This window comes from Bidens hawaiensis, unplaced genomic scaffold, assembly GCF_021521415.1.
Source record: "Bidens hawaiensis isolate Kalapana, Puna unplaced genomic scaffold, B.hawaiensis_p1.1 tig00005588_1, whole genome shotgun sequence".
NCBI classification, from domain to species: Eukaryota; Viridiplantae; Streptophyta; class Magnoliopsida; order Asterales; family Asteraceae; genus Bidens; species Bidens hawaiensis.
The window spans coordinates 594,807-606,553 of record NW_027491362.1 but is presented as its reverse complement, the minus strand read 5'-3'; the positions used below and the strand labels follow the sequence as shown (position 1 = coordinate 606,553).

The window sequence follows — 11,747 nt, the reverse complement described above, 5'->3', positions numbered from 1 at the left end:
GACGCGTGGCACCACATGTCGGCACGTGGCACACGTTGTGCCACCGCTTGCCACGTGGCACACGTGTCACAATGTGTCAGGCCATGTCATCGCGTATCGCGATAACGTTGGTTCAACGACGATCGCGTATCGCCGTTGACAACTTCTTGAACGTTTGACCAGTCCCATCGCGGTACGCGATGGGCCTGTCATTTGTCCCGTCGCGTATCGCGAGAGGACAAGAAAACAGATTTTTCGTTTTAAACCCTATGGTTTGGAATTTGGCATATTTAGTCCTTATACTTTGGAAAATTGACATTTTGAACTCGAAATTTCCTCGATGTTACAGTTTAGCTCATAATGAGCATGGTTGTGAACATTAAAGAGATGAAGATACAAACGCATGATCAAACTAGAACAATCTAACCAATTGTGGATGAATCTTCCTTCTACAATGGTGACAGATGATGATGATGATAGCCTCCAAGCCTTCAAACTCTCAATAAGACCTTCAATATGAGTGTAAAGTGGGTGTTTTTATAAGAGAAACCCGTATAGAAGTTTTCTTCAAGCACACCAAATGAGTGTAACATGCTCCTCTATTTATAGGTTGTCTGGGTGATCAGGCACGACCCCGTGCTCCATGAGGCGCGCCCTCGTGTCCAAGTGTTCAGTTGCATTTAATGCTCTGTCAGATCGTACATGATGACTCACCACGGGGGCGTGCTTCCTAAGGCATGGTCCCATGTTTTTGGGTGTTTGTTATATCTTCTTTCGCCTTTTCTGAAAGTTGATCACAGCCCCGTGTTCTCTAAAGCACGGCCCGTGTCCAGCTGTCTAGTATTTTATCTTTTGCTGCAGATTTTTGTCTTTTCTGAAAGGTGAGCACAGCCCCGTGTTCTCTGAAGCACTGCCCCATGTTCTATAAAGCATGGGGGTGTGTTTTGCTGTTTTCTTTGGTTTTCTTTGATTTTTCTTTGTCTTTTCATTCGTTTCTTCATTTGAGGCTTGGATTCACCTGAAAATACATTTTAACAAGATAATTTGTTATTTTAACTATATTATACGATAACGCCCTGCTTGCGGTGCGCGCATATAGTGTATATATGTGTGAACCCTCGGGTGGGCAAAAGTAAAATTGCACTAATTTTGACGTTATTTTACTAATCTCGTGAAAATAACGTTAAAAGTGGCGGAAGGTTAATCAGGCATCATGTGGTGGCGTTGATAGCCGAAAGACAAGGGCACATGCACCGATCAGCCGGTGTCCCGATGATTGAGTGCTATGTGCCTTATGTCCAAGGCTTGATGCAAAACTACTATCGAGCCGGGGGTCTCACCGGAAGCAGCCTCTCAATCCCTATGGGATAGAGGTAAGGCTGTCTACATCTTACCCTCCTCAGACCCTACCATAGCATTGCTATTGGTGGGATATACTGAGTATAATGATGATGATGATGATGATGATGATGATGAACTATATTATACGATAGAAGTTGTAGTTTTCAGAGATTATTTGATGCTAAAAAGATGTATATTTTTATATACACCAATATCCATGATCCTAGTGATTTTTAAAACCAAAATAAAATTTTTTTATGATAAAGTATTATGGTCATGAAGAACAAATTATGAACATTCAACATAAAATCAAAACAAAAACTATAAAAATCACAAAATTTAATTGTAAATGCTTTCAATCTTAAGAAAATAGTGTATTGAAATATGAAAATTATAGAGGATTAGTCCTCCTTTTATATTGAATTTTTAGAGTAGTTATGTTTTATAGAATTTAAGAATTTAAATCATGTTTAATATAATTAAAACATAGATTTAAAATAATTTAATGGGGTTTTCAAAAGGTTTAACTCTTTTAATCAATTTTATTGAATTAAAACATTCATTAGTTTTTATTAGTTAAATAACATATGAAAAGATGATGATGATAATAATAATAATAATAATAATAGTAGTAGTAGTAGCGGTTCAAGAATAATTTAAGTAAATTGCATGAGATATGTACATAAATATATGATCTTTATTATGAATGTTTAGCATGAGCATGCAATACTAAAATGGTGATGAAAAATATAACTGCATAGAAATGATCACATGATTGAAAGGTGAATTACGAGTAAGTTCAAAATTGACGAATGTCACATACAATACATGAAATGAAACTTGAGATTAATTAATAACATTATAAAAATTATATATATAAATTAAAACAAAGCCAAAAGTTTTAAACGGATCGTATTTTCGGGTTTGAAAAGTAACGAATATTACAACACGTGTCCGTAACCATGAGTATAGGTATAGATATCGACCATGGACTATGTACGCACTCTTTGTGAGAATAGGATTGTACGGATGTGAATGTGCTTAGAATGTTGGCTGTGAATATTTAGTAAGTTGTGTTTGTATGTAAGAGCAGGTTGCATATGGTAAATGTTTCGTTAGATACGTATGTAAAATGTATGAATATGTAATAATGACCAACTGCTTATTAAATTATAACTCACTAAACTTAGCTGACTTTTTAGTATGCACACATATTGTTGATTAAAGAAAGTGAATGAGCTTGGAGTGCAAGTAGAGCTATCCACATAGTGTTGGCATTAGGCATCTAAAGTATTTGCTTTAAAAGAAACTTATATTTAATCGTTAATTTATTCCGCTATAGTTTTAAATAAACTCTGATTATTAAGCTATGTTTATATGTAAGTCCAATTAGTTAGGTGTTCGGGTTCGGGGCGTTACAATATATTTTTGAATTATTATGTAATCCTTTGTTATTATAATTAATTTTTTTATGTGAACGTATGTTTATATTTTCGAATTAATATGCAATCCTGTATGTTCCTTAGTGTTGTTTATGTTCGTTTGCATGTGAGGGCAAGATAAAGTTATTTATGGAGGCTGTTCAAAGTATGTGAAAAATACAAAAAAGCCTCTTAAAACTAAATTAACTATTGGTTGGTGGATGGTGTTAACGAGCTAGACTAAAATTGATAGTCAAATGGAAGTATTGTATCATAAAAGCATAAAATAAATTATCCACTAAAATTTATAACTTTAACAAATCACATGAACCAAATCGAAGTGGGCTCGTGGGCTATTTCCAGTTAATGGGTTTCTCTCAAGTTGAACTGCCGACTTCTCTTTATGTTCCACCGTTCCTCGTTCCATTTGATTTATCTTTCTTTCGCCAACCAAACAATTCAGTTTACTTTTATTTTCATCTCACATAAATAAATAGCCACGAGGAATTGAAGGCCCATTAATTCCTTTTTCTTTACGTTGAGCTCAAGATATTATTTTATCTCAAAGTTATTTAATTCAGCATGTTTATATTTTTTTCAACGACTTCATTGTTGACTTCAGTGTTGATTGTTGAGGAATTTTGAAAGGCTTCCCTTCCGCATACAATCCACCTTATCCGAGGAATAATCCTAAAATAGTGTTTTTTTCTATTAGTGGTATACATTTGGTTGGAATCAAACCGGGACCTCAGGATATTCCAATAAATTTTTTTCACATGCGTGATTCGAACCCAACTAGCATTTGACAATTGAACCAAGGATCATCTATATTCAGCATGTTTATATTTTCTTTTGCACTTCATGACCAAATAAATAACTCAATTTCCTTTTAGCCTAAATATATTTCTATATAGCCTATTTCTTTTGTTAACTAGAAAATATTAAAAATAATTTAAGTGATATTTATAATAATATGACGACAGTTATATGAAATAAAGTGTATCCAAAATTTATCGACCAGTTTTAGTTTTATGGTAATGATACACTTTTTTGGATGGGCGCTTGGTTATAAATATTATTATTTTATTTGAAAATGAAGAGAAGTGATGAATAGGTGACCATTTTCTTAATATTTTAAAAGAGAATGAAGTGAAGTGTGGTGTGATGTGTCGCTGATGTGGTACTGTAAAATTAGAAGTAAAATGACATCCATACCCATTAGCCTAAGCAATGCATAAGTGTGACAAATGTCATTCAAAAAAAGTGTGGCAAGTGGCACTAGCATAGAACAATGCTTGCTTTTATTGAAATGTGTGATACCATTTAATGAAATTTGGCTTTTGTTAAAAGAAAAAAAAAAGAGAGAAATGATTTTTTTTCTCTTTTTGTAACGACGGAATATTATTAAGATAACAAATGATGATAATTACAAGAATTTAAAGAGCTAAATACAATAACTGCCAATCTGCAATCCAGCGTAAAGTCTCTTATCCTTCAACTTTGGACAATATCAAACTCGATAATAATATTATATTCTCATTAATCAAAACTCGATGAATATGTTTTTTTAATCCTCATAATAAATCTCATTTGATTATTGATTGCAGCCTCTACACTCAATTAATTATTAACTACTCTTTTGTTTTTATTCTTTTTGTTTCATTTTGTATGCAGCTCCCAAAGAACTCTATGCGTGATGCGTCCATCTCCAAATTAACAATGACAAGGACACAATCTGTGAATAAAGGCTATTAAATGTTACGTCTGATTTTAGATTTGTGTATGTATAAAAATGAATTTAATTTTCACATATTAAATGATACTTAACCTTATCACTAAACGTAAGGGCGTGTTTGGGTCGGTTTTGAGCTAAATTCGAACCATGAATTGAAATTTTGGTTTTTAATCTTTTAAAAACTGCTTGGTTTTCTGTTTTGAGTTCAGTTTGGTGTTTTATGTTTTGCCTTTTGGGCCGAAAAAAATTGACTTAAAATAATGCATTTGGGTCTAAATCGTTTTTTGTTAAGTTCTTATGATAAGTTATCAAAAGATTTTTATATTTAACCCTTTGAATACCATTCAGGTGTCATCTTGTGATGTTACCAAATACAATAATTACACAAATTAATAATTTAACGAAATTATGCATTTGTTATCAGCTGATTTTCAAAGCAACCAGCAAACCAAATTGTTCACAGAGGGAAAAAAACAACCAATATGAAGATATAAAAAAAAACCTGCCACAAAACCAAACCGAAAACACCTCCTATTGAACCAAATAAAATTATATACCCGCTACTCGCTAGTTAAGACAATAATAGAAGTAAAACAACAGCAATCTATGATTAGATAAAACCATCCAATAACTATACAAATTAAAGTAACTACAAACATACTATGTGAGCATATATTATGTATACAAGCCTATACCCTATATCTACTCCTTCACCAAACCGTTAATAAGTTACGAGTTACAACCTGATCATGTACCATTGTCAAGTGATCCAGAACCTATAGACATCCCTAATCGTGTTCCTAGAAACATAATGTAAATCACCATAAGACCCATCCCAAACGACTTGGTTAACTGCATACCGTTTCTAGGCAACATTACCAGTGCCCAAAGCAAGCCGAGTATTAGAAACCCTATGTTAACAAAAAGCCCAACATCACCCGACATTGTATAAGATCCGGGCCTCTGTGACCATGATCCCCAAGCCAACAAGCGTGTTGAACATAGGACCCGCGTAGCATCCAGACACGGCTATCTGCGCACCTTCACCTCCATGGACCGCTAATGCCACATTTGACATTAAGTCACCCATTGAGTTACCCCATGCTAAAACCGTCAACCCAAGTATGATGGGTTGATCCCAAATATTAACCCAAACGCCACTAATAATGCTACTAACTCGTTAGCTATCATGTAGAACCAAACTATACTCATAAAGAAACCACCAAGAACCCATGGAAGCAACCACTTTTGAGGCGGCTGGTCCGATCGGGTGCATATGAATGCAACCCCGCCTAGCACGCACCCAAGAACCACAGCAGCTAAGTAGATAAGACCTATGACTAGTTGACTTTGACTCTCGTTGTGTTCGGTGTTCCAAAGAAACGCTAAAAGCAAAGGTGCAAATGTAACGCTGCCAACCGCATAACCTTTTGACCATCTTTCTTCTTCTATTATGGGAATCGTTAACCGTCTTGGAAGTGTTAGCGGTAACTCTAACCATGAAACCAACTTGGAACACGAAAAGGACGAATCTTTATCTTTATTTTCCCGAATCAACCCGTCATCATTCCATCCCCAAATATGGTTTGTGACATCTTCCGAACCTTGTCCAACAACTTCCGAATAGATTGCAACATTCGAACTCCACATCCAATGTGGAACCTTGGACTCAATCAAATGCGGCACGTCATCCGATTCCGCAACCGACACGATCCGATTCAAGATCCTTACTTTCAACATTTTCATCATCATCATCATCGACTTGCGTAACAGCCAACAACGGTACACAATTCTCCCCTTTCAAAACACCAACTCTTCGTCTAAAGAACTCGTTAGCAGCGACTAACGTAGCGTAAACAACATAAATCGAAACAAACGCGATCGCACCACCTATACTAACATCCCCAATAAGCAAGATGACAGCAAGAGACACAACAGCAAACAGAAGCACACAAACATCTCTAACAAAACACTTCTTATCAACACTCACAACCTGATCCGACACACAAACCGAAATCGTCCCAACAACGACACCCGTCACGAAAATCGCCCCACCGAGAATACTACTGAGACCAACATCACCATTATCCGTACCCGCAAAAGCGGCTATGCTAGCAAACACATCAGGAGCACCATTCCCTAATGGAAGCAAAGTCACCCCAGCTAAAGTAGGTGATAACCTCAACAAATTAGACAACTTTTCAAGAGAACAACAGAAATAATCAGCAGCAGTGTTACCCAACAGATAAAACAGAGCAGCTAACCACACAACAAGCACAATATACCCAACAGAATTATGGGTTTGACAAGAACAGTAAAAGAAACTCAAGTAATTAAAAAACCCATCTGAATTACATTGAGGGTAAGCCATCAAGAACTCACATTCACTTGCAAAACCCTCATGCTGATTCAGCCCAGTGCAATCAGGTGGGGTTGTGATGGACAGTTTATCCGTGGTAAGAAACCCGACCCGGGTTGAGGTCCGATCATGGGTCCGGGTGTGAAAGCAGAAAACAAGAAACACAAGGGTGAAAAGAACATGTAAAGATCCACGGATACGATCCATCAAGAACATAAACAATCAAACTTTTATGATCTTTCTTTCAATTTGGGGCAAAATCAACAAAACCCATGTGACAGGTTTCAAGATTATTATTATTAATGGGTAAAGAAGATGAAGAAAGAAAGAAAGATGATAAAAAGGGTTGTGATGGTTGGAAAGATGGCTTGTGTGTTTGGTTTTTGTAAGGAGTGTGAATGTGAATTGAATGAAGTAGTAGTTCACATATTTAGGGGGTGGGTGGGTTAGTGGGCTGTCATTTTCATGTAATTTGTGACAAAAGGTTACCGGCAAATGATTTATTAATCATATTTTGTTATAGGTGATTCTTCCGTATCTGATACGAACGAGTTTAGGGAATTTAATGATTAATTTTGTAGTTTATACACAAATGTATAAGTTGGTCTGGTTAAAATAATATGTAAGTTGGTATTATATGATGCTATATTTGGGAAACTAATGATTATGTCATTTGTATTTTATGTAAAATACAAGGATATTGTATAGTAAGTTATAAAAGATTATTAGTAACGGCACCTTTAATTACTTTCATTCACGTGTTTTGGTTTCATTTGACGTGCATAAACCTCCATCTCTTAATATACATGATTGTTGAGGAATTTCCGAATGAATTAACTGAACTGTTTTAGAGTTAGTTTGCATTTTCGGACCGAAAGTATTTGGTGGTTCTTTATATATATCAATTGGATAAAACTCAGAAGAGATCAAGAACTTTGTATGTGTTTTGAGAGTAAATTCTATGAACTAAAAGGAGAGCGTTCGACCAAATGAACGAAATATCCAGATTAAAGTTTGGTATGCCTTTAGTAGTTACCATTTTGAATTTCAAGTTCATTAAAATTAAACATTATTTTGACTTATAATAGCTTAACCCCGGCCAGGGGTGCTTCCCCTCAAACCCTGTCGGAGGTTGTCACCCCTTGGACCTTGCTATCATGGGTGTTCTCCCTTTGAACCCCCGTTTGTTATGGGTTTCACCCTTAACACCATAATGCACTAAAACAAGCTTACGTCCAGCATATCCTGACTTTTTGAATGTATATTATGATTAAATTGATAAACAAGTCAATCCAAATATACTAAAATATCCAACAATAATTAGGTTTTCCTCATATTATCGACACAATCCGTTTTAAATCTTCATCAAATCTCAAGACATCTTTGAAATGATGTGACAATTGAATAAGGTATTTAATTCGTTCACATGTTTAGAATCAGTTTTATTGACATATTTGTGTTGTTTTGGATATGAGTTTCATAGTTGTAGAAAAATTTCTTAAGGAACAAGTAAAGTAACGTGTCTACCAAATAGTTTATGGATGGATAGAAGACTCATGGTATATTAATATTCTTATTAAGTTGATAAAGTTTCAAGAATATTTTAACCCGAAGAAATGATTTATAAGCGTTTAGAACGCGTATTATGTCAAGCATCAATACTTTCTTAGCATGTTATTTTAATCATATAGGAAAAGGGAAAGATGAAATTATTTTTTTAATAGGTTGTCTTAATTACAAATATGTCCTTTACGTGTGCGCGTGGTTTTTTTATTTAAATCACTTTTTATATGTAACGCCATCTAGTTTGGATATGAGATCACAAGTTCTACTAGGGACTTGATCGATTTTTCATTTCAATTTTTTAACTAAGAGTGTACGTAATGTGGTTCGGTGCAGTTTTCGACTAGATACATACCAAAACTTCAGTTTTTGGAGTTTTTAAACCGTTTGGTTTCGGTTTTTTTGGTTTTTCGTCATTTGAGCCTGAAGATTTTAAGCCGAAATTTTTTTAGCAAAAATAAATTAATTTAGATATAAATAATTTTGTTAATTGTAAAATTATAGACTATTATATATTTGACAAAAATATTTTAGTTACATATTTATTAATTTCTTATAAATTACTTAATACAATATATAAAAAAATTATGAATTCGGTTCGGTTCGGTTCGGTTCGGTTCAGATTTTTCGGTTTTTAACATGAAAAACCAAAACCGAAACGTTATTTCGGTTTTTACAAAAACATAAAACCAAACCGTCGGTTTTTGTTTCGGTTTGGTTTTATCGATTTGAACTTTTCAATTTTTTCGGTTTCGAATCGGTTTTTACGGTTTCTTACATATCCTTGATTTTAATTTCATTTTACATATAATTTTTTTCTAGCAATATTTGATATTTAGTACATTAAAAATATAAAGTTAGATGGTGTTACTTAGTTAGCCGTTCAAAAAGATACCTAACTGGGTTCATGGGCTAATAGCCTAATACTAATAAATCATGATCCTTTTCGTTAATTGCATTTTTTTTCAAAGTTTTGTATATTATGAATTCTCTTTTCATTATATTTTTTAATGACAAAGAATCTCACGTATCCTCTGATACGCGGGAACCGGATGGAATCCGTAAACTCTCACCCTTTGTCGAGTTCGAACCCAAGATTAAAGCCACGATTCCTTCATTCACCCAGATGTCCTTTGAATTGACCAAAGTGAGAATCAAACTTACATCTCCACTAAGGGACCTCTTACCACTCTTTTCATTCGATATTTCAATATTACGAATTCTCTTTATAAACATTATTATTTTAAATAAATTAAATGAACTAAATAGAAAATATATGAATTTTGGTTATTATTAAGTGATAATTTTGTTTCCAAATTAACTTAAATTGGAAATTATGGAATTTTTTTTCAATATTACCTTTTACTTGAAGTTAAATTTGAAAGATTACTAAACAGTATCTATGGTCATATTACATATATGTTTCAATTAGACCACTTATGTTATAAAATCAAATCATAAGAATAGAACACCAAATAAAAATTGAGTGACATAAAAGAAAAAAAAAAGATTCGAGTAACTTTAATAGAAGGCGTATAAGTTTTTTCATTATAGTAATATCAAAGTCGTACTTCAAATAAAACGCAAAATCACAAATAAACAAATTATTTTTTCCTTGGTGAATAATATGGATCATGATGACAAGTTCGTAAGAATATGTAGTCGGTAGACTAAAGACAAAAATGGAAAAGGCTATTTTTGGTGGTAACCCATGAAAGCATGACATTGTTGTTTACTTACTCTTTTTTAGATACATGACATTATAAGTAACATTGAATGATTGAATTGTTAAATAGATTGAATCATTTGTTGGAACAAAAGTTTCTACTTATTTAATTATATTTCATGTTCCATGGATTAATATTTTTGGTTTTCATGACTCAACACGTACGTATTATTTATGTTGGTGGTTGAAGCACAAATCCTACATGATTCAACATGCTTTATATAGACAGTATGTTGGGGGGGGGGGGGTTCAAGCACACAAATCGTACTTGACTCAACACACAAATCTTACGTGAGAACAATTCATGACTGCGTGAATACATTAGTGCATGATATTATTGATCATGTGTTTCTCATTAAACAAAGATTCAATTACTAATTTTAATAATGTTATAAAGTTATATTATGTGGTAAGATATTTTGAATTATCTCAATGACACAATGCAAGGCATCCTCTATATGTAATCAAGTATTCAAAGATAGAAAGCTTCTAAAACCATCTATATATATTAACTAACTAACCACTTGGCTAACTACGAACACATTAATAAGCCCATCAACAAAGCTTCGGCCAAAGAATGTCAAAACAAGAAGATGACAATTCTTTGGTCAAAGAGTAGGTAGATAAGTTAGAGGTATATGTACGCAGCTTCTATATAATGTACATAATCCAAAGAAGTTATGCAACAACATAGGCAATAGCACGATACAAACTTGGTCCTAACGAGCAACAACATGCTATTTCTTGCTCCAACTTATGTGGTTGAGCCCAAGAGAAAAAAAATAGCCTATAGCATAACGACGATCAACAATAGGGATGAAATGTTTTGGGTGAATTAGAAATTCCAAATCCCATACCTAACTATAAAAGTTTGTTCCATGTCTGGCCCAGAACATGTCAAGTATATCTGTCAGGTGATCACCTATCTAGCATTGGACATACTCACAGGCATCAGACTTTTTAATATACCAGGTAGTTTATTATTATTATTATTTTTTAAATTAGAATTCAGTACGTAGTGACGTATACGGTATGCTTGGTGTTCGATTTGAACATTTGGATTTGGGAATTGGGATGCAAAATCGCAATTAGACGTATGGTAATGACTAGTAAAATAGTATATAAGTATTAATGTTTTATATTTTTATTGTATCTAGGAATATTAGAATATAATAAGATATACCAATAAGTGTAAATACATTTTTGTTTTATAAAAAAAAACATGTCAGGTTACCCGGGTTTACAATCAAGTATATATATATATATATATATATATATTATTGAGTAATCGGACCGGATAAACAGGTATGCCACACATATGTAATTAAAAAGGATATTGTGTACATATGTGTACCAAATATGGAACTAAAAGGAAAATAATAATGTAGAAAAAGAAAAAGAAAAAGAAAAAGATCTATAATAAAGTGATATGGTTCCAACCGGTACTCGATTGGTCAAAGAAGATTAGAGGAAAACCAGATTAGAATACTAGAAAGATAATCAGATAATTTTCATAATTTCATTCATACCCAAAACAAATGCTAACAATCTATAAATAACCTTACATAGTAACTACCCACTACTTAACAACTACCAACTAACTAAACAAATAACCTACCACTA

The 11,747-nt window shown here is 33.5% G+C and overlaps 1 pseudogene; it reads right to left on the bottom strand.

The window, feature by feature from the left end:
• Positions 1-4,969: 4,969 nt before the first annotated feature.
• Positions 4,970-7,215, bottom strand: LOC143630237 (cation/calcium exchanger 4 pseudogene; annotated as a pseudogene).
• Positions 7,216-11,747: the final 4,532 nt, after the last annotated feature.